This window comes from Schistocerca cancellata, chromosome 3 (assembly GCF_023864275.1).
Source record: "Schistocerca cancellata isolate TAMUIC-IGC-003103 chromosome 3, iqSchCanc2.1, whole genome shotgun sequence".
Lineage (NCBI taxonomy): Eukaryota > Metazoa > Arthropoda > Insecta > Orthoptera > Acrididae > Schistocerca > Schistocerca cancellata.
The window spans coordinates 960,018,536-960,039,165 of record NC_064628.1 but is presented as its reverse complement, the minus strand read 5'-3'; the positions used below and the strand labels follow the sequence as shown (position 1 = coordinate 960,039,165).

The following is a 20,630-nucleotide window of genomic DNA, read 5'->3' as shown; positions in this document are numbered from 1 at the left end:
ACAGTAGTTTAAAAGGTTTAAGGAAGCATCTTTGTCACAACAGAACGGTAGTTTGAAAATTGGGCTGGCGACATAACAAAAAAAAAAACAGGAAGGGAGCCAACAGCACCCGGGTTTCCCAGGCGGTCACCCATCCAAGTACTAGCCGGGCCCGATGTTGCTTAACTTCGGTGATCGGACGAGAACCGGTGTATTCATCATGGTATGGCCGTTGGCGCTCATCTAATGTAGGAGCACGGCAGAATTCGCGTTCGGCTTTTCTCCCAACACACAAAATGTTAGTTTTCGGCCGCATTTGACGAAAGCGCTTCCTTCCGCAACCGCCAGTTCCTCGAGGACGGCGCGGGGAGGCGCGCCCGGCGTCCCAGCAGAGTGACGGCCGAATTGGCGGGCGCACCGCCGCGTGTGTGCTGCTCGTTGCACCCCCTGTCATTCGCTGGGCGCGTTCAGCCTTCGACACTAGCGGAGGACGCATCTTGTCCCTGGTGTTCAGCGGAGGGCCTGTGCGGGGTGTGGCAGTGTCGTGCTGGAAGGCCCACTGGTAGCGATGTGGGCTTCCTCGCCTCGCCTCGCCACGCCTCGCCTCGCCTCACACCAGGTGTCTGCGGTGTTTGCAGTGCATTCGCACCATTCCTATCCCTGTCCCTGCCCCCGTCCCGACTTGTCCCGACTTTGCTCGACTGCCGCTCGCTGCCGCTCGGGTCGTGGTCCATATGACAGCGCAAGCACGACAAACGTCTGCGGGACGAGACGAGACGAGACGAGACGAGACGACTAAGGAATATATTCGTGGTTAAAAATCAAATTTGGAACTCTACACTCCTACACAACAATAGGCGGTGACGTATTTCAGAAATCACCTGCCGATTCGTAGTGTTTTGTCGTTTTCAAAGTCTTCTTGGCAAACTTGGTTAGCACATTCTCCCTCAAACTGAGTTAATTACTGCATTTTCGTACCATTACAGTAGTTTAAAAGGCTTAAGGAAGCATCTTTGTCACAACAGAAAGGTAGTTTGAAAATTGGGCTGGCGACATAACAAAAAAAAAACAGGAAGGGAGCCAGCAGCACCCGGGTTTCCCAGGCGGTCACCCATCCAAGTACTAACCGGGCCCGATGATGCTTAACTTCGGTGATCGGACGAGAACCGGTGTATTCATCATGGTATGGCCGTTGGCGCTCATCTAATGTAGGAGCACGGCAGAATTCGCGTTCGGCTTTTCTCCCAACACACAAAATGTTAGTTTTCGGCCGCATTTGACGAAAGCGCTTCCTTCCGCAACCGCCATTTCCTCGAGGACGGAGCGGGGAGGCGCGCCCGGCGTCCCAGCAGAGTGACGGCCGAATTGGCGGGCGCACCGCCGCGTGTGTGAGACGCACTGCTGCTCGTTGCACCCCCTGTCATTCGCTGGGCGCGTGCAGCCTTCGACACTAGCGGAGGACGCGTCTTGTCCCTGGTGTTCAGCGGAGGGCCTGTGCGGGGTGTGGCAGTGTCGTGCTGGAGGGCCCACTGGTAGCGATGTGGGCTTCCTCGCCTCGCCTCGCTTCGCCGCGCCTCACACCAGGTGTCTGCGTAGTTTGCAGTGCATTCGCACCATTCCTATCCCTGTCCCTGTCCCCGTCCCGACTTGTCCCGACTTTGCTCGACTGCCGCTCGCTGCCGCTCGGGTCGTGGTCCATATGACAGCGCAAGCACGACAAACGTCTGTGGGACGAGACGAGACGAGACGAGACGAGACGACTAAGGAATAAATTCGTGGTTACAAATCAAATTTGGAACTCTACACTCCTACACAACAATAGGCGGTGACGTATTTCAGAAATCACCTGCCGATTCGTAAAAACAGGAAGGGAGCCAACAGCACCCGGGTTTCCCAGGCGGTCACCCATCCAAGTACTAGCCGGGCCCGATGATGCTTAACTTCGGTGATCGGACGAGAAACGGTGTATTCATCATGGTATGGCCGTTGGCGCTCATCTAATGTAGGAGCACGGCAGAATTCGCGTTCGGCTTTTCTCCCAACACACAAAATGTTAGTTTTCGGCCGCATTTGACGAAAGCGCTTCCTTCCGCAACCGCCAGTTCCTCGAGGACGGCGCGGGGAGGCGCGCCCGGCGTCCCAGCAGAGTGACGGCCGAATTGGCGGGCGCACCGCCGCGTGTGTGAGACGCACTGCTGCTCGTTGCACCCCCTGTCATTCGCTGGGCGCGTGTAGCCTTCGACACTAGCGGAGGACGCATCTTGTCCCTGGTGTTCAGCGGAGGGCCTGTGCGGGGTGTGGCAGTGTCGTGCTGGAGGGCCCACTGGTAGCGATGTGGGCTTCCTCGCCTCGCCTCGCCTCGCCTCGCCTCTCCGCGCCTCACACCAGGTGTCTGCGTAGTTTGCAGTGCATTCGCACCATTCCTATCCCTGTCCCTGTCCCCGTCCCGACTTGTCCCGACTTTGCTCGACTGCCGCTCGCTGCCGCTCGGGTCGTGGTTCATATGACAGCGCAAGCACGACAAACGTCTGCGGGACGAGACGAGACGAGACGAGACGAGACGACTAAGGAATAAATTCGTGGTTACAAATCAAATTTGGAACTCTACATTCCTACACAACAATAGGCGGTGACGTATTTCAGAAATCACCTGCCAATTCGTACTGTTTTGTCGTTTTCAAAGTGTTCTTGGCAAACTTGGTTAGCACATTCTCCCTCAAACTGAGTTAATTACTGCATTTTCGTACCATTACAGTAGTTTAAAAGGCTTAAGTAAGCATCTATGTCACAACAGAAACGTAGTTTGAAAATTGGGCTGGCAACATAACAAAAAAAAAAAACGGGAAGGGAGCCAACAGCACCCGGGTTGACCCAGGCGGTCACCCATCCAAGTACTAGCCGGGCCCGATGATTCTTAACTTCGGTGATCGGACGAGAACCTGTGTATTCATCATGGTATGGCCGTTGGCGCTCATCTAATGTAGGAGCACGGCAGAATTCGCGTTCGGCTTTTCTCACAACACACAAAATGTTAGTTTTCGGCCGCATTTGACGAAAGCGCTTCCTTCCGCAACCGCCAGTTCCTCGAGGACGGCGCGGGGATCCGCGCCCGGCGTCCCAGCAGAGTGACGGCCGAATTGGCGGGCGCACCGCCGCGTGTGTGAGACGCACTGCTGCTCGTTGCACCCCCTGTCATTCGCTGGGCGCGTTCAGCCTTCGACACTAGCGGAGGACGCATCTTGTCCCTGGTGTTCAGCGGAGGGCCTGTGCGGGGTGTGGCAGTGTCGTGCTGGAGGGCCCACTGGTAGCGATGTGGGCTTCCTCGCCTCGCCTCGCCTCGCCTCGCCGCGCCTCACACCAGGTGTCTGCGTAGTTTGCAGTGCATTCGCACCATTCCTATCCCTGTCCCTGTCCCCGTCCCGACTTGTCCCGACTTTGCTCGACTGCCGCTCGCTGCCGCTCGGGTCGTGGTCCATATGACAGCGCAAGCACGACAAACGTCTGCGGGACGAGACGAGACGAGACGAGACGAGACGACTAAGGAATAAATTCGTGGTTACAAATCAAATTTGGAACTCTACACTCCTACACAACAATAGGCGGTGACGTATTTCAGAAATCACCTGCCGATTCGTACTGTTTTGTCGTTTTCAAAGTCTTCTTGGCAAACTTGGTTAGCACATTCTCCCTCAAACTGAGTTAATTACTGCATTTTCGTACCATTACAGTAGTTTAAAAGGCTTAAGGAAGCATCTTTGTCACAACAGAAAGGTAGTTTGAAAATTGGGCTGGCGACATTACAAAAAAAAAAAAAAAAACAGGAAGGGAGCCAACAACACCCGGGTTTCCCAGGCGGTCACCCATCCAAGTACTAGCCGGGCCCGATGATGCTTAACTTCGGTGATCGGACGAGAACCGGTGTATTCATCATGGTATGGCCGTTGGCGCTCATCTAACGTAGGAGCACGGCAGAATTCGCGTTCGGCTTTTCTCCCAACACACAAAATGTTAGTTTTCGGCCGCATTTGACGAAAGCGCTTCCTTCCGCAACCGCCATTTCCTCGAGGACGGAGCGGGGAGGCGCGCCCGGCGTCCCAGCAGAGTGACGGCCGAATTGGCGGGCGCACCGCCGCGTGTGTGAGACGCACTGCTGCTCGTTGCACCCCCTGTCATTCGCTGGGCGCGTGTAGCCTTCGACACTAGCGGAGGACGCATCTTGTCCCTGGTGTTCAGCGGAGGGCTTGTGCGGGGTGTGGCAGTGTCGTGCTGGAGGGCCCACTGGTAGCGATGTGGGCTTCCTCGCCTCGCCTCGCCTCGCCTCGCCGCGCCTCACACCAGGTGTCTGCGTAGTTTGCAGTGCATTCGCACCATTCCTATCCCTGTCCCTGTCCCCGTCCCGACTTGTCCCGACTTTGCTCGACTGCCGCTCGCTGCCGCTCGGGTCGTGGTCCATATGACAGCGCAAGCACAACAAACGTCTGCGGGACGAGACGAGACGAGACGAGACGACTAAGGAACAAATTCGTGGTTACAAATCAAATTTGGAACTCTACACTCCTACACAACAATAGGCGGTGACGTATTTCAGAAATCACCTGCCGATTCGTAGTGTTTTGTCGTTTTCAAAGTCTTCTTGGCAAACTTGGTTAGCACATTCTCCCTCAAACTGAGTTAATTACTGCATTTTCGTACCATTACAGTAGTTTAAAAGGCTTAAAGAAGCATCTTTGTCACAACAGAGAGGTAGTTTGAAAATTGGGCTGGCGACATAAAAAAAAAACAGGAAGGGAGCCAGCAGCACCCGGGTTTCCCAGGCGGTCACCCATCCAAGTACTAACCGGGCCCGATGATGCTTAACTTCGGTGATCGGACGAGAACCGGTGTATTCATCATGGTATGGCCGTTGGCGCTCATCTAATGTAGGAGCACGGCAGAATTCGCGTTCGGCTTTTCTCCCAACACACAAAATGTTAGTTTTCGGCCGCATTTGACGAAAGCGCTTCCTTCCGCAACCGCCATTTCCTCGAGGACGGAGCGGGGAGGCGCGCCCGGCGTCCCAGCAGAGTGACGGCCGAATTGGCGGGCGCACCGCCGCGTGTGTGAGACGCACTGCTGCTCGTTGCACCCCCTGTCATTCGCTGGGCGCGTGCAGCCTTCGACACTAGCGGAGGACGCGTCTTGTCCCTGGTGTTCAGCGGAGGGCCTGTGCGGGGTGTGGCAGTGTCGTGCTGGAGGGCCCACTGGTTGCGATGTGGGCTTCCTCGCCTCGCCTCGCCTCGCCTCGCCTCGCCTCACACCAGGTGTCTGCGTAGTTTGCAGTGCATTCGCACCATTCCTATCCCTGTCCCTGTCCCCATCCCGACTTGTCCCGACTTTGCTTGACTGCCGCTCGCTGCCGCTCGGGTCGTGGTCCATATGACAGCGCAAGCACGACAAACGTCTGCGGGACGAGACGAGACGAGACGAGACGAGACGACTAAGGAATAAATTCGTGGTTACAAATCAAATTTGGAACTCTACACTCCTACACAACAATAGGCGGTGACGTATTTCAGAAATCACCTGCCGATTCGTACTGTTTTGTCGTTTTCAAAGTCTTCTTGGCAAACTTGGTCAGCACATTCTCCCTCAAACTGAGTTAATTACTGCATTATCGTACCATTACAGTAGTTTAAAAGGTTTAAGGAAGCATCTTTGTCACAACAGAACGGTAGTTTGAAAATTGGGCTGGCGACATAACAAAAAAAAAAACAGGAAGGGAGCCAACAGCACCCGGGTTTCCCAGGCGGTCACCCATCCAAGTACTAGCCGGGCCCGATGTTGCTTAACTTCGGTGATCGGACGAGAACCGGTGTATTCATCATGGTATGGCCGTTGGCGCTCATCTAATGTAGGAGCACGGCAGAATTCGCGTTCGGCTTTTCTCCCAACACACAAAATGTTAGTTTTCGGCCGCATTTGACGAAAGCGCTTCCTTCCGCAACCGCCAGTTCCTCGAGGACGGCGCGGGGAGGCGCGCCCGGCGTCCCAGCAGAGTGACGGCCGAATTGGCGGGCGCACCGCCGCGTGTGTGAGACGCACTGCTGCTCGTTGCACCCCCTGTCATTCGCTGGGCGCGTTTAGCCTTCGACACTAGCGGAGGACGCATCTTGTCCCTGGTGTTCAGCGGAGGGCCTGTGCGGGGTGTGGCAGTGTCGTGCTGGAGGGCCCACTGGTAGCGATGTGGGCTTCCTCGCCTCGCCTCGCTTCGCCGCGCCTCACACCAGGTGTCTGCGTAGTTTGCAGTGCATTCGCACCATTCCTATCCCTGTCCCTGTCCCCGTCCCGACTTGTCCCGACTTTACTCGACTGCCGCTCGCTGCCGCTCGGGTCGTGGTCCATATGACAGCGCAAGCACGACAAACGTCTGTGGGACGAGACGAGACGAGACGAGACGAGACGACTAAGGAATAAATTCGTGGTTACAAATCAAATTTGGAACTCTACACTCCTACACAACAATAGGCGGTGACGTATTTCAGAAATCACCTGCCGATTCGTAAAAACAGGAAGGGAGCCAACAGCACCCGGGTTTCCCAGGCGGTCACCCATCCAAGTACTAGCCGGGCCCGATGATGCTTAACTTCGGTGATCGGACGAGAAACGGTGTATTCATCATGGTATGGCCGTTGGCGCTCATCTAATGTAGGAGCACGGCAGAATTCGCGTTCGGCTTTTCTCCCAACACACAAAATGTTAGTTTTCGGCCGCATTTGACGAAAGCGCTTCCTTCCGCAACCGCCAGTTCCTCGAGGACGGCGCGGGGAGGCGCGCCCGGCGTCCCAGCAGAGTGACGGCCGAATTGGCGGGCGCACCGCCGCGTGTGTGAGACGCACTGCTGCTCGTTGCACCCCCTGTCATTCGCTGGGCGCGTGTAGCCTTCGACACTAGCGGAGGACGCATCTTGTCCCTGGTGTTCAGCGGAGGGCCTGTGCGGGGTGTGGCAGTGTCGTGCTGGAGGGCCCACTGGTAGCGATGTGGGCTTCCTCGCCTCGCCTCGCCTCGCCTCGCCTCTCCGCGCCTCACACCAGGTGTCTGCGTAGTTTGCAGTGCATTCGCACCATTCCTATCCCTGTCCCTGTCCCCGTCCCGACTTGTCCCGACTTTGCTCGACTGCCGCTCGCTGCCGCTCGGGTCGTGGTTCATATGACAGCGCAAGCACGACAAACGTCTGCGGGACGAGACGAGACGAGACGAGACGAGACGACTAAGGAATAAATTCGTGGTTACAAATCAAATTTGGAACTCTACATTCCTACACAACAATAGGCGGTGACGTATTTCAGAAATCACCTGCCAATTCGTACTGTTTTGTCGTTTTCAAAGTGTTCTTGGCAAACTTGGTTAGCACATTCTCCCTCAAACTGAGTTAATTACTGCATTTTCGTACCATTACAGTAGTTTAAAAGGCTTAAGTAAGCATCTATGTCACAACAGAAACGTAGTTTGAAAATTGGGCTGGCAACATAACAAAAAAAAAAAACGGGAAGGGAGCCAACAGCACCCGGGTTGACCCAGGCGGTCACCCATCCAAGTACTAGCCGGGCCCGATGATTCTTAACTTCGGTGATCGGACGAGAACCTGTGTATTCATCATGGTATGGCCGTTGGCGCTCATCTAATGTAGGAGCACGGCAGAATTCGCGTTCGGCTTTTCTCACAACACACAAAATGTTAGTTTTCGGCCGCATTTGACGAAAGCGCTTCCTTCCGCAACCGCCAGTTCCTCGAGGACGGCGCGGGGATCCGCGCCCGGCGTCCCAGCAGAGTGACGGCCGAATTGGCGGGCGCACCGCCGCGTGTGTGAGACGCACTGCTGCTCGTTGCACCCCCTGTCATTCGCTGGGCGCGTTCAGCCTTCGACACTAGCGGAGGACGCATCTTGTCCCTGGTGTTCAGCGGAGGGCCTGTGCGGGGTGTGGCAGTGTCGTGCTGGAGGGCCCACTGGTAGCGATGTGGGCTTCCTCGCCTCGCCTCGCCTCGCCTCGCCGCGCCTCACACCAGGTGTCTGCGTAGTTTGCAGTGCATTCGCACCATTCCTATCCCTGTCCCTGTCCCCGTCCCGACTTGTCCCGACTTTGCTCGACTGCCGCTCGCTGCCGCTCGGGTCGTGGTCCATATGACAGCGCAAGCACGACAAACGTCTGCGGGACGAGACGAGACGAGACGAGACGAGACGACTAAGGAATAAATTCGTGGTTACAAATCAAATTTGGAACTCTACACTCCTACACAACAATAGGCGGTGACGTATTTCAGAAATCACCTGCCGATTCGTACTGTTTTGTCGTTTTCAAAGTCTTCTTGGCAAACTTGGTTAGCACATTCTCCCTCAAACTGAGTTAATTACTGCATTTTCGTACCATTACAGTAGTTTAAAAGGCTTAAGGAAGCATCTTTGTCACAACAGAAAGGTAGTTTGAAAATTGGGCTGGCGACATTACAAAAAAAAAAAAAAAAACAGGAAGGGAGCCAACAACACCCGGGTTTCCCAGGCGGTCACCCATCCAAGTACTAGCCGGGCCCGATGATGCTTAACTTCGGTGATCGGACGAGAACCGGTGTATTCATCATGGTATGGCCGTTGGCGCTCATCTAACGTAGGAGCACGGCAGAATTCGCGTTCGGCTTTTCTCCCAACACACAAAATGTTAGTTTTCGGCCGCATTTGACGAAAGCGCTTCCTTCCGCAACCGCCAGTTCCTCGAGGACGGCGCGGGGAGGCGCGCCCGGCGTCCCAGCAGAGTGACGGCCGAATTGGCGGGCGCAACGCCGCGTGTGTGAGACGCACTGCTGCTCGTTGCACCCCCTGTCATTCGCTGGGCGCGTGTAGCCTTCGACACTAGCGGAGGACGCATCTTGTCCCTGGTGTTCAGCGGAGGGCTTGTGCGGGGTGTGGCAGTGTCGTGCTGGAGGGCCCACTGGTAGCGATGTGGGCTTCCTCGCCTCGCCTCGCCTCGCCTCGCCGCGCCTCACACCAGGTGTCTGCGTAGTTTGCAGTGCATTCGCACCATTCCTATCCCTGTCCCTGTCCCCGTCCCGACTTGTCCCGACTTTGCTCGACTGCCGCTCGCTGCCGCTCGGGTCGTGGTCCATATGACAGCGCAAGCACAACAAACGTCTGCGGGACGAGACGAGACGAGACGAGACGACTAAGGAACAAATTCGTGGTTACAAATCAAATTTGGAACTCTACACTCCTACACAACAATAGGCGGTGACGTATTTCAGAAATCACCTGCCGATTCGTAGTGTTTTGTCGTTTTCAAAGTCTTCTTGGCAAACTTGGTTAGCACATTCTCCCTCAAACTGAGTTAATTACTGCATTTTCGTACCATTACAGTAGTTTAAAAGGCTTAAGGAAGCATCTTTGTCACAACAGAAAGGTAGTTTGAAAATTGGGCTGGCGACATGACAAAAAAAAACAGGAAGGGAGCCAACAGCACCCGGGTTTCCCAGGCGGTCACCCATCCAAGTACTAGCCGTGCCCGATGATGCTTAACTTCGGTGATCGGACGAGAACCTGTGTATTCATCATGGTATGGCCGTTGGCGCTCATCTAATGTAGGAGCACGGCAGAATTCGAGTTCGGCTTTTCTCCCAACACACAAAATGTTAGTTTTCGGCCGCATTTGACGAAAGCGCTTCCTTCCGCAACCGCCAGTTCCTCGAGGACGGCGCGGGGAGGCGCGCCCGGCGTCCCAGCAGAGTGACGGCCGAATTGGCGGGCGCACCGCCGCGTGTGTGAGACGCACTGCTGCTCGTTGCACCCCCTGTCCTTCGCTGGGCGCGTGCAGCCTTCGACACTAGCGGAGGACGCACCTTGTCCCCGGTGTTCAGCGGAGGGCCTGTGCGGGGTGTGGCAATGTCGTGCTGGAGGGCCCACTGGTAGCGATGTGGGCTTCCTCGCCTCGCCTCGCCTCGCCTCGCCTCGGCTCGCCTCGCCTCACACCAGGTGTCTGCGTAGTTTGCAGTGCATTCGCACCATTCCTATCCCTGTCCCTGTCCCCGTCCCGACTTGTCCCGACTTTGCTCGACTGCCGCTCGCTGCCGCTCGGGTCGTGGTCCATATGACAGCGCAAGCACGACAAACGTCTGCGGGACGAGACGAGACGAGACGACTAAGGAATAAATTCGTGGTTACAAATCAAATTTGGAATTCTACACTCCTACACAACAATAGGCGGTGACGTATTTCAGAAATCACCTGCCGATTCGAACTGTTTTGTCGTTTTCAAAGTCTTCTTGGCAAACTTGGTTAGCACATTCTCCCTCAAACTGTGTTAATTACTGCATTTTCGTACCATTACAGTAGTTTAAAAGGCTTAAAGAAGCATCTTTGTCACAACAGAGAGGTAGTTTGAAAATTGGGCTGGCGACATATAAAAAAAAAAACAGGAAGGGAGCCAGCAGCACCCGGGTTTCCCAGGCGGTCACCCATCCAAGTACTAGCCGGGCCCGATGATGCTTAACTTCGGTGATCGGACGAGAACCGGTGTATTCATCATGGTATGGCCGTTGGCGCCCATCTAATGTAGGAGCACGGCTGAATTCGCGTTCGGCTTTTCTCCCAACACACAAAATGTTAGTTTTCGGCCGCATTTGACGAAAGCGCTTCCTTCCGCAACCGCCAATTCCTCGAGGACGGCGCGGGGAGGCGCGCCCGGCTTCCCAGCAGAGTGACGGCCGAATTGGCGGGCGCACCGCCGCGTGTGTGAGACGCACTGCTGCTCGTTGCACCTCCTGTCATTCGCAGGGCGCGTTCAGTCTTCGACACTAGCGGAGGACGCATCTTGTCCCTGGTGTTCAGCGGAGGGCCTGTGCGGGGTGTGGCAGTGTCGTGCTGGAGGGCCCACTGGTAGCGATGTGGGCTTCCTCGCCTCGCCTCGCCTCGCCTCGCCTCGCCTCGCCTCACACCAGGTGTCTGCGTAGTTTGCAGTGCATTCGCACCATTCCTATCCCGGTCCCTGTCCCCGTCCTGACTTGTCCCGACTTTGCTCGACTGCCGCTCGCTGCCGCTCGGGTCGTGGTCCATATGACAGCGCAAGCACGTCAAACGTCTGCGGGACGAGACGAGACGAGACGAGACGAGACGACTAAGGAATAAATTCGTGGTTACAAATCAAATTTGGAACTCTACACTCCTACACAACAATAGGCGGTGACGTATTTCAGAAATCACCTGCCGATTCGTAGTGTTTTGTCGTTTTCAAAGTCTTCTTGGCAAACTTGGTTAGCACATTCTCCCTCAAACTGAGTTAATTACTGCATTTTCGTACCATTACAGTAGTTTAAAAGGCTTAAGGAAGCATCTTTGTCACAACAGAAAGGTAGTTTGAAAATTGGGCTGGCGACATGACAAAAAAAAAACAGGAAGGGAGCCAACAGCACCCGGGTTTCCCAGGCGGTCACCCATCCAAGTACTAGCCGTGCCCGAAGATGCTTAACTTCGGTGATCGGACGAGAACCTGTGTATTCATCATGGTATGGCCGTTGGCGCTCATCTAATGTAGGAGCACGGCAGAATTCGCGTTCGGCTTTTCTCCCAACACACAAAATGTTAGTTTTCGGCCGCATTTGACGAAAGCGCTTCCTTCCGCAACCGCCAGTTCCTCGAGGACGGCGCGGGGAGGCGCGCCCCGCGTCCCAGCAGAGTGACGGCCGAATTGGCGGGCGCACCGCCGCGTGTGTGAGACGCACTGCTGCTCGTTGCACCCCCTGTCATTCGCTGGGCGCGTGCAGCCTTCGACACTAGCGGAGGACGCACCTTGTCCCTGGTGTTCAGCGGAGGGCCTGTGCGGGGTGTGGCAATGTCGTGCTGGAGGGCCCACTGGTAGCGATGTGGGCTTCCTCGCCTCGCCTCGCCTCGCCTCGCCGCGCCTCACACCAGGTGTCTGCGTAGTTTGCAGTGCATTCGCACCATTCCTATCCCTGTCCCTGTCCCCGTCCCGACTTGTCCCGTCTTTGCCCGACTGCCGCTCGCTGCCGCTCGGGTCGTGGTCCATATGACAGCGCAAGCACGACAAACGTCTGCGGGACGAGACGAGACGAGACGAGACGAGACGACTAAGGAATAAATTCGTGGTTACAAATCAAATTTGGAACTCTACACTCCTACACAACAATAGGCGGTGACGTATTTCAGAAATCACCTGCCGATTCGAACTGTTTTGTCGTTTTCAAAGTCTTCTTGGCAAACTTGGTTAGCACATTCTCCCTCAAACTGAGTTAATTACTGCATTTTCGTACCATTACAGTAGTTTAAAAGGCTTAAGGAAGCATCTTTGTCACAACAGAAAGGTAGTTTGAAAATTGGGCTGGCGACATGACAAAAAAAAAACAGGAAGGGAGCCAACAGCACCCGGGTTTCCCAGGCGGTCACCCATCCAAGTACTAGCCGTGCCCGATGATGCTTAACTTCGGTGATCGGACGAGAACCTGTGTATTCATCATGGTATGGCCGTTGGCGCTCATCTAATGTAGGAGCACGGCAGAATTCGCGTTCGGCTTTTCTCCCAACACACAAAATGTTAGTTTTCGGCCGCATTTGACGAAAGCGCTTCCTTCCGCAACCGCCAGTTCCTCGAGGACGGCGCGGGGAGGCGCGCCCGGCGTCCCAGCAGAGTGACGGCCGAATTGGCGGGCGCACCGCCGCGTGTGTGAGACGCACTGCTGCTCGTTGCACCCCCTGTCATTCGCTGGGCGCGTTCAGCCTTCGACACTAGCGGAGGACGCATCTTGTCCCTGGTGTTCAGCGGAGGGCCTGTGCGGGGTGTGGCAGTGTCGTGCTGGAGGGCCCACTGGTAGCGATGTGGGCTTCCTCGCCTCGCCTCGCCTCGCCTCGCCTCGCCGCGCCTCACACCAGGTGTCTGCGTAGTTTGCAGTGCATTCGCACCATTCCTATCCCGGTCCCTGTCCCCGTCCCGACTTGTCCCGACTTTGCTCGACTGCCGCTCGCTGCCGCTCGGGTCGTGGTCCATATGACAGCGCAAGCACGACAAACGTCTGCGGGACGAGACGAGACGAGACGACTAAGGGATAAATTCGTGGTTACAAATCAAATTTGGAACTCTACACTCCTACACAACAATAGGCGGTTACGTATTTCAGAAATCACCTGCCGATTCGAACTGTTTTGTCGTTTTCAAAGTCTTCTTGGCAAACTTGGTTAGCACATTCTCCCTCAAACTGAGTTAATTACTGCATTTTCGTACCATTACAGTAGTTTAAAAGGCTTAAAGAAGCATCTTTGTCACAACAGAGAGGTTGTTTGAAAATTGGGCTGGCGACATAAAAAAAAAAAAACAGGAAGGGAGCCAGCAGCACCCGGGTTTCCCAGGCGGTCACCCATCCAAGTACTAGCCGGGCCCGATGATGCTTAACTTCGGTGATCGGACGAGAACCGGTGTATTCATCATGGTATGGCCGTTGGCGCTCATCTAATGTAGGAGCACGGCAGAATTCGCGTTCGGCTTTTCTCCCAACACACAAAATGTTAGTTTTCGGCCGCATTTGACGAAAGCGCTTCCTTCCGCAACCGCCAGTTCCTCGAGGACGGCGCGGGGAGGCGCGCCCGGCGTCCCAGCAGAGTGACGGCCGAATTGGCGGGCGCACCGCCGCGTGTGTGAGACGCACTGCTGCTCGTTGCACCACCTGTCATTCGCTGGGCGCGTGCAGCCTTCGACACTAGCGGAGGACGCACCTTGTCCCTGGTGTTCAGCGGAGGGCCTGTGCGGGGTGTGGCAATGTCGTGCTGGAGGGCCCACTGGTAGCGATGTGGGCTTCCTCGCCTCGCCTCGCCTCGCCTCGCCTCGGCTCGCCTCGCCTCACACCAGGTGTCTGCGTAGTTTGCAGTGCATTCGCACCATTCCTATCCCTGTCCCTGTCCCCGTCCCGACTTGTCCCGACTTTGCTCGACTGCCGCTCGCTGCCGCTCGGGTCGTGGTCCATATGACAGCGCAAGCACGACAAACGTCTGCGGGACGAGACGAGACGAGACGACTAAGGGATAAATTCGTGGTTACAAATCAAATTTGGAACTCTACACTCCTACACAACAATAGGCGGTTACGTATTTCAGAAATCACCTGCCGATTCGAACTGTTTTGTCGTTTTCAAAGTCTTCTTGGCAAACTTGGTTAGCACATTCTCCCTCAAACTGAGTTAATTACTGCATTTTCGTACCATTACAGTAGTTTAAAAGGCTTAAGGAAGCATCTTTGTCACAACAGAAAGGTAGTTTGAAAATTGGGCTGGCGACATGACAAAAAAAAAAACAGGAAGGGAGCCAACAGCACCCGGGTTTCCCAGGCGGTCACCCATCCAAGTACTAGCCGTGCCCGATGATGCTTAACTTCGGTGATCGGACGAGAACCTGTGTATTCATAATGGTATGGCCGTTGGCGCTCATCTAATGTAGGAGCACGGCAGAATTCGCGTTCGGCTTTTCTCACAACACACAAAATGTTAGTTTTCGGCCGCATTTGACGAAAGCGCTTCCTTCCGCAACCGCCAGTTCCTCGAGGACGGCGCGGGGAGGCGCGCCCGGCGTCCCAGCAGAGTGACGGCCGAATTGGCGGGCGCACCGCCGCGTGTGTGAGACGCACTGCTGCTCGTTGCACCACCTGTCATTCGCTGGGCGCGTGCAGCCTTCGACACTAGCGGAGGACGCACCTTGTCCCTGGTGTTCAGCGGAGGGCCTGTGCGGGGTGTGGCAATGTCGTGCTGGAGGGCCCACTGGTAGCGATGTGGGCTTCCTCGCCTCGCCTCGCCTCGCCTCGCCTCGGCTCGCCTCGCCTCAGACCAGGTGTCTGCGTAGTTTGCAGTGCATTCGCACCATTCCTATCCCTGTCCCTGTCCCCGTCCCGACTTGTCCCGACTTTGCTCGACTGCCGCTCGCTGCCGCTCGGGTCGTGGTCCATATGACAGCGCAAGCACGACAAACGTCTGCGGGACGAGACGAGACGAGACGACTAAGGGATAAATTCGTGGTTACAAATCAAATTTGGAACTCTACACTCCTACACAACAATAGGCGGTTACGTATTTCAGAAATCACCTGCCGATTCGAACTGTTTTGTCGTTTTCAAAGTCTTCTTGGCAAACTTGGTTAGCACATTCTCCCTCAAACTGAGTTAATTACTGCATTTTCGTACCATTACAGTAGTTTAAAAGGCTTAAGGAAGCATCTTTGTCACAACAGAAAGGTAGTTTGAAAATTGGGCTGGCGACATGACAAAAAAAAAAACAGGAAGGGAGCCAACAGCACCCGGGTTTCCCAGGCGGTCACCCATCCAAGTACTAGCCGTGCCCGATGATGCTTAACTTCGGTGATCGGACGAGAACCTGTGTATTCATAATGGTATGGCCGTTGGCGCTCATCTAATGTAGGAGCACGGCAGAATTCGCGTTCGGCTTTTCTCACAACACACAAAATGTTAGTTTTCGGCCGCATTTGACGAAAGCGCTTCCTTCCGCAACCGCCAGTTCCTCGAGGACGGCGCGGGGAGGCGCGCCCGGCGTCCCAGCAGAGTGACGGCCGAATTGGCGGGCGCACCGCCGCGTGTGTGAGACGCACTGCTGCTCGTTGCACCACCTGTCATTCGCTGGGCGCGTGCAGCCTTCGACACTAGCGGAGGACGCACCTTGTCCCTGGTGTTCAGCGGAGGGCCTGTGCGGGGTGTGGCAATGTCGTGCTGGAGGGCCCACTGGTAGCGATGTGGGCTTCCTCGCCTCGCCTCGCCTCGCCTCGCCTCGGCTCGCCTCGCCTCAGACCAGGTGTCTGCGTAGTTTGCAGTGCATTCGCACCATTCCTATCCCTGTCCCTGTCCCCGTCCCGACTTGTCCCGACTTTGCTCGACTGCCGCTCGCTGCCGCTCGGGTCGTGGTCCATATGACAGCGCAAGCACGACAAACGTCTGCGGGACGAGACGAGACGAGACGACTAAGGGATAAATTCGTGGTTACAAATCAAATTTGGAACTCTACACTCCTACACAACAATAGGCGGTTACGTATTTCAGAAATCACCTGCCGATTCGAACTGTTTTGTCGTTTTCAAAGTCTTCTTGGCAAACTTGGTTAGCACATTCTCCCTCAAACTGAGTTAATTACTGCATTTTCGTACCATTACAGTAGTTTAAAAGGCTTAAAGAAGCATCTTTGTCACAACAGAGAGGTTGTTTGAAAATTGGGCTGGCGACATAAAAAAAAAAAAACAGGAAGGGAGCCAGCAGCACCCGGGTTTCCCAGGCGGTCACCCATCCAAGTACTAGCCGGGCCCGATGATGCTTAACTTCGGTGATCGGACGAGAACCGGTGTATTCATCATGGTATGGCCGTTGGCGCTCATCTAATGTAGGAGCACGGCAGAATTCGCGTTCGGCTTTTCTCCCAACACACAAAATGTTAGTTTTCGGCCGCATTTGACGAAAGCGCTTCCTTCCGCAACCGCCAGTTCCTCGAGGACGGCGCGGGGAGGCGCGCCCGGCGTCCCAGCAGAGTGACGGCCGAATTGGCGGGCGCACCGCCGCGTGTGTGAGACGCACTGCTGCTCGTTGCACCCCCTGTCATTCGCTGGGCGCGTTCAGCCTTCGACACTAGCGGAGGACGCATCTTGTCCCTGGTGTTCAGCGGAGGGCCTGTGCGGGGTATGGCAGTGTCGTGCTGGAGGGCCCACTGGTAGCGATGTGGGCTTCCTCGCCTCGCCTCGCCTCGCCTCGCCTCGTCGCGCCTCACACCAGGTGTCTGCGTAGTTTGCAGTGCATTCGCACCATTCCTATCCCGGTCCCTGTCCCCGTCCCGACTTGTCCCGACTTTGCTCGACTGCCGCTCGCAGCCGCTCGGGTCGTGGTCCATATGACAGCGCAAGCACGACAAACGTCTGCGGGACAAGACGAGACGAGACGACTAAGGAATAAATTCGTGGTTACAAATCAAATTTGGAACTCTACACTCCTACACAACAATAGGCGGTGACGTATTTCAGAAATCACCTGCCGATTCGAACTGTTTTGTCGTTTTCAAAGTCTTCTTGGCAAACTTGGTTAGCACATTCTCCCTCAAACTGTGTTAATTACTCCATTTTCGTACCATTACAGTAGTTTAAAAGGCTTAAAGAAGCATCTTTGTCACAACAGAGAGGTAGTTTGAAAATTGGGCTGGCGACATAAAAAAAAAACAGGAAGGGAGCCAGCAGCACCCGGGTTTCCCAGGCGGTCACCCATCCAAGTACTAGCCGGGCCCGATGATGCTTAACTTCGGTGATCGGACGAGAACCGGTGTATTCATCATGGTATGGCCGTTGGCGCTCATCTAATGTAGGAGCACGGCAGAATTCGCGTTCAGCTTTTCTCCCAACACACAAAATGTTAGTTTTCGGCCGCATTTGACGAAAGCGCTTCCTTCCGCAACCGCCAGTTCCTCGAGGACGGCGCGGGGAGGCGCGCCCGGCGTCCCAGCAGAGTGACGGCCGAATTGGCGGGCGCACCGCCGCGTGTGTGCTGCTCGTTGCACCCCCTGTCATTCGCTGGGCGCGTTCAGCCTTCGACACTAGCGGAGGACGCATCTTGTCCCTGGTGTTCAGCGGAGGGCCTGTGCGGGGTGTGGCAGTGTCGTGCTGGAGGGCCCACTGGTAGCGATGTGGGCTACCTCGCCTCGCCTCGCCTCGCCTCGCCTCGCCGCGCCTCACACCAGGTGTCTGCGTAGTTTGCAGTGCATTCGCACCATTCCTATCCCGGTCCCTGTCCCCGTCCCGACTTGTCGCGACTTTGCTCGACTGCCGCTCGCTGCCGCTCGGGTCGTGGTCCATATGACAGCGCAAGCACGACAAACGTCTGCGGGACGAGACGAGACGAGACGAGACGAGACGACTAAGGAATAAATTCGTGGTTACAAATCAAATTTGGAACTCTACACTCCTACACAACAATAGGCGGTGACGTATTTCAGAAATCACCTGCCGATTCGTAGTGTTTTGTCGTTTTCAAAGTCTTCTTGGCAAACTTGGTTAGCACATTCTCCCTCAAACTGAGTTAATTACTGCATTTTCGTACCATTACAGTAGTTTAAAAGGCTTAAGGAAGCATCTTTGTCACAACAGAAAGGTAGTTTGAAAATTGGGCTGGCGACATGACAAAAAAAAAACAGGAAGGGAGCCAACAGCACCCGGGTTTCCCAGGCGGTCACCCATCCAAGTACTAGCCGTGCCCGATGATGCTTAACTTCGGTGATCGGACGAGAACCTGTGTATTCATCATGGTATGGCCGTTGGCGCTCATCTAATGTAGGAGCACGGCAGAATTCGCGTTCGGCTTTTCTCCCAACACACAAAATGTTAGTTTTCGGCCGCATTTGACGAAAGCGCTTCCTTCCGCAACCGCCAGTTCCTCGAGGACGGCGCGGGGAGGCGCGCCCGGCGTCCCAGCAGAGTGACGGCCGAATTGGCGGGCGCACCGCCGCGTGTGTGAGACGCACTGCTGCTCGTTGCACCCCCTGTCATTCGCTGGGCGCGTGCAGCCTTCGACACTAGCGGAGGACGCACCTTGTTCCTGGTGTTCAGCGGAGGGCCTGTGCGGGGTGTGGCAATGTCGTGCTGGAGGGCCCACTGGTAGCGATGTGGGCTTCCTCGCCTCGCCTCGCCTCGCCTCGCCTCGGCTCGCCTCGCCTCACACCAGGTGTCTGCGTAGTTTGCAGTGCATTCGCACCATTCCTATCCCTGTCCCTGTCCCCGTCCCGACTTGTCCCGACTTTGCTCGACTGCCGCTCGCTGCCGCTCGGGTCGTGGTCCATATGACAGCGCAAGCACGACAAACGTCTGCGGGACGAGACGAGACGAGACGACTAAGGAATAAATTCGTGGTTACAAATCAAATTTGGAACTCTACACTCCTACACAACAATAGGCGGTGACGTATTTCAGAAATCACCTGCCGATTCGAACTGTTTTGTCGTTTTCAAAGTCTTCTTGGCAAACTTGGTTAGCACATTCTCCCTCAAACTGTGTTAATTACTCCGTTTTCGTACCATTACAGTAGATTAAAAGGCTTAAAGAAGCATCTTTGTCACAACAGAGAGGTAGTTTGAAAATTGGGCTGGCGACATAAAAAAAAAACAGGAAGGGAGCCAGCAGCACCCGGGTTTCCCAGGCGGTCACCCATCCAAGTACTAGCCGGGCCCGATGATGCTTAACTTCGGTGATCGGACGAGAACCGGTGTATTCATCATGGTATGGCCGTTGGCGCTCATCTAATGTAGGAGCACGGCAGAATTCGCGTTCAGCTTTTCTCCCAACACACAAAATGTTAGTTTTCGGCCGCATTTGACGAAAGCGCTTCCTTCCGCAACCGCCAGTTCCTCGAGGACGGCGCGGGGAGGCGCGCCCGGCGTCCCAGCAGAGTGACGGCCGAATTGGCGGGCGCACCGCCGCGTGTGTGCTGCTCGTTGCACCCCCTGTCATTCGCTGGGCGCGTTCAGCCTTCGACACTAGCGGAGGACGCATCTTGTCCCTGGTGTTCAGCGGAGGGCCTGTGCGGGGTGTGGCAGTGTCGTGCTGGAGGGCCCACTGGTAGCGATGTGGGCTACCTCGCCTCGCCTCGCCTCGCCTCGCCTCGCCGCGCCTCACACCAGGTGTCTGCGTAGTTTGCAGTGCATTCGCACCATTCCTATCCCGGTCCCTGTCCCCGTCCCGACTTGTCGCGACTTTGCTCGACTGCCGCTCGCTGCCGCTCGGGTCGTGGTCCATATGACAGCGCAAGCACGACAAACGTCTGCGGGACGAGACGAGACGAGACGAGACGAGACGACTAAGGAATAAATTCGTGGTTACAAATCAAATTTGGAACTCTACACTCCTACACAACAATAGGCGGTGACGTATTTCAGAAATCACCTGCCGATTCGTAGTGTTTTGTCGTTTTCAAAGTCTTCTTGGCAAACTTGGTTAGCACATTCTCCCTCAAACTGAGTTAATTACTGCATTTTCGTACCATTACAGTAGTTTAAAAGGCTTAAGGAAGCATCTTTGTCACAACAGAAAGGTAGTTTGAAAATTGGGCTGGCGACATGACAAAAAAAAAACAGGAAGGGAGCCAACAGCACCCGGGTTTCCCAGGCGGTCACCCATCCAAGTACTAGCCGTGCCCGATGATGCTTAACTTCGGTGATCGGACGAGAACCTGTGTATTCATCATGGTATGGCCGTTGGCGCTCATCTAATGTAGGAGCACGGCAGAATTCGCGTTCGGCTTTTCTCACAACACACAAAATGTTAGTTTTCGGCCGCATTTGACGAAAGCGCTTCCTTCCGCAACCGCCAGTTCCTCGAGGACGGCGCGGGGAGGCGCGCCCGGCGTCCCAGCAGAGTGACGGCCGAATTGGCGGGCGCACCGCCGCGTGTGTGAGACGCACTGCTGCTCGTTGCACCCCCTGTCATTCGCTGGGCGCGTGCAGCCTTCGACACTAGCGGAGGACGCACCTTGTCCCTGGTGTTCAGCGGAGGGCCTGTGCGGGGTGTGGCAATGTCGTGCTGGAGGGCCCACTGGTAGCGATGTGGGCTTCCTCGCCTCGCCTCGCCTCGCCTCGCCTCGGCTCGCCTCGCCTCACACCAGGTGTCT

At 55.6% G+C, this 20,630-nt stretch overlaps 22 non-coding genes across 22 annotated transcripts; all 22 read right to left on the bottom strand.

Annotated features, from left to right (window-relative positions):
- Nucleotides 1-97: 97 nt before the first annotated feature.
- LOC126178186 (5S ribosomal RNA) lies at nt 98-216 on the bottom strand. Its single transcript, XR_007536099.1, has one exon. It is a non-coding gene; the product is annotated as a 5S ribosomal RNA (ribosomal RNA).
- Nucleotides 217-1,057: 841 nt separating this feature from the next.
- Nucleotides 1,058-1,176, bottom strand: LOC126178137 (5S ribosomal RNA). The gene has a single exon (XR_007536051.1). It is a non-coding gene; the product is annotated as a 5S ribosomal RNA (ribosomal RNA).
- A 675-nt stretch (nt 1,177-1,851) lies between these two features.
- On the bottom strand, nt 1,852-1,970 carry LOC126178260 (5S ribosomal RNA). The gene has a single exon (XR_007536170.1). It is a non-coding gene; the product is annotated as a 5S ribosomal RNA (ribosomal RNA).
- Nucleotides 1,971-2,828: 858 nt separating this feature from the next.
- Nucleotides 2,829-2,948, bottom strand: LOC126178658 (5S ribosomal RNA). Its single transcript, XR_007536542.1, has one exon. It is a non-coding gene; the product is annotated as a 5S ribosomal RNA (ribosomal RNA).
- Nucleotides 2,949-3,806: 858 nt separating this feature from the next.
- On the bottom strand, nt 3,807-3,925 carry LOC126178093 (5S ribosomal RNA). The gene has a single exon (XR_007536009.1). It is a non-coding gene; the product is annotated as a 5S ribosomal RNA (ribosomal RNA).
- Nucleotides 3,926-4,768: 843 nt separating this feature from the next.
- LOC126178136 (5S ribosomal RNA) lies at nt 4,769-4,887 on the bottom strand. Its single transcript, XR_007536050.1, has one exon. It is a non-coding gene; the product is annotated as a 5S ribosomal RNA (ribosomal RNA).
- An 852-nt stretch (nt 4,888-5,739) lies between these two features.
- Nucleotides 5,740-5,858, bottom strand: LOC126178185 (5S ribosomal RNA). Its single transcript, XR_007536098.1, has one exon. It is a non-coding gene; the product is annotated as a 5S ribosomal RNA (ribosomal RNA).
- A 675-nt stretch (nt 5,859-6,533) lies between these two features.
- Nucleotides 6,534-6,652, bottom strand: LOC126178259 (5S ribosomal RNA). The gene has a single exon (XR_007536169.1). It is a non-coding gene; the product is annotated as a 5S ribosomal RNA (ribosomal RNA).
- Nucleotides 6,653-7,510: 858 nt separating this feature from the next.
- Nucleotides 7,511-7,630, bottom strand: LOC126178647 (5S ribosomal RNA). Its single transcript, XR_007536532.1, has one exon. It is a non-coding gene; the product is annotated as a 5S ribosomal RNA (ribosomal RNA).
- Nucleotides 7,631-8,488: 858 nt separating this feature from the next.
- Nucleotides 8,489-8,607, bottom strand: LOC126178092 (5S ribosomal RNA). The gene has a single exon (XR_007536008.1). It is a non-coding gene; the product is annotated as a 5S ribosomal RNA (ribosomal RNA).
- An 845-nt stretch (nt 8,608-9,452) lies between these two features.
- Nucleotides 9,453-9,571, bottom strand: LOC126178314 (5S ribosomal RNA). The gene has a single exon (XR_007536220.1). It is a non-coding gene; the product is annotated as a 5S ribosomal RNA (ribosomal RNA).
- Nucleotides 9,572-10,422: 851 nt separating this feature from the next.
- Nucleotides 10,423-10,541, bottom strand: LOC126178183 (5S ribosomal RNA). Its single transcript, XR_007536096.1, has one exon. It is a non-coding gene; the product is annotated as a 5S ribosomal RNA (ribosomal RNA).
- Nucleotides 10,542-11,397: 856 nt separating this feature from the next.
- LOC126178388 (5S ribosomal RNA) lies at nt 11,398-11,516 on the bottom strand. Its single transcript, XR_007536292.1, has one exon. It is a non-coding gene; the product is annotated as a 5S ribosomal RNA (ribosomal RNA).
- An 851-nt stretch (nt 11,517-12,367) lies between these two features.
- On the bottom strand, nt 12,368-12,486 carry LOC126178313 (5S ribosomal RNA). The gene has a single exon (XR_007536219.1). It is a non-coding gene; the product is annotated as a 5S ribosomal RNA (ribosomal RNA).
- Nucleotides 12,487-13,332: 846 nt separating this feature from the next.
- On the bottom strand, nt 13,333-13,451 carry LOC126178182 (5S ribosomal RNA). Its single transcript, XR_007536095.1, has one exon. It is a non-coding gene; the product is annotated as a 5S ribosomal RNA (ribosomal RNA).
- An 852-nt stretch (nt 13,452-14,303) lies between these two features.
- LOC126178435 (5S ribosomal RNA) lies at nt 14,304-14,422 on the bottom strand. The gene has a single exon (XR_007536337.1). It is a non-coding gene; the product is annotated as a 5S ribosomal RNA (ribosomal RNA).
- Nucleotides 14,423-15,274: 852 nt separating this feature from the next.
- On the bottom strand, nt 15,275-15,393 carry LOC126178424 (5S ribosomal RNA). The gene has a single exon (XR_007536326.1). It is a non-coding gene; the product is annotated as a 5S ribosomal RNA (ribosomal RNA).
- Nucleotides 15,394-16,244: 851 nt separating this feature from the next.
- Nucleotides 16,245-16,363, bottom strand: LOC126178181 (5S ribosomal RNA). The gene has a single exon (XR_007536094.1). It is a non-coding gene; the product is annotated as a 5S ribosomal RNA (ribosomal RNA).
- Nucleotides 16,364-17,206: 843 nt separating this feature from the next.
- Nucleotides 17,207-17,325, bottom strand: LOC126178180 (5S ribosomal RNA). The gene has a single exon (XR_007536093.1). It is a non-coding gene; the product is annotated as a 5S ribosomal RNA (ribosomal RNA).
- Nucleotides 17,326-18,171: 846 nt separating this feature from the next.
- Nucleotides 18,172-18,290, bottom strand: LOC126178312 (5S ribosomal RNA). Its single transcript, XR_007536218.1, has one exon. It is a non-coding gene; the product is annotated as a 5S ribosomal RNA (ribosomal RNA).
- Nucleotides 18,291-19,138: 848 nt separating this feature from the next.
- Nucleotides 19,139-19,257, bottom strand: LOC126178179 (5S ribosomal RNA). The gene has a single exon (XR_007536092.1). It is a non-coding gene; the product is annotated as a 5S ribosomal RNA (ribosomal RNA).
- Nucleotides 19,258-20,103: 846 nt separating this feature from the next.
- LOC126178311 (5S ribosomal RNA) lies at nt 20,104-20,222 on the bottom strand. The gene has a single exon (XR_007536217.1). It is a non-coding gene; the product is annotated as a 5S ribosomal RNA (ribosomal RNA).
- Nucleotides 20,223-20,630: the final 408 nt, after the last annotated feature.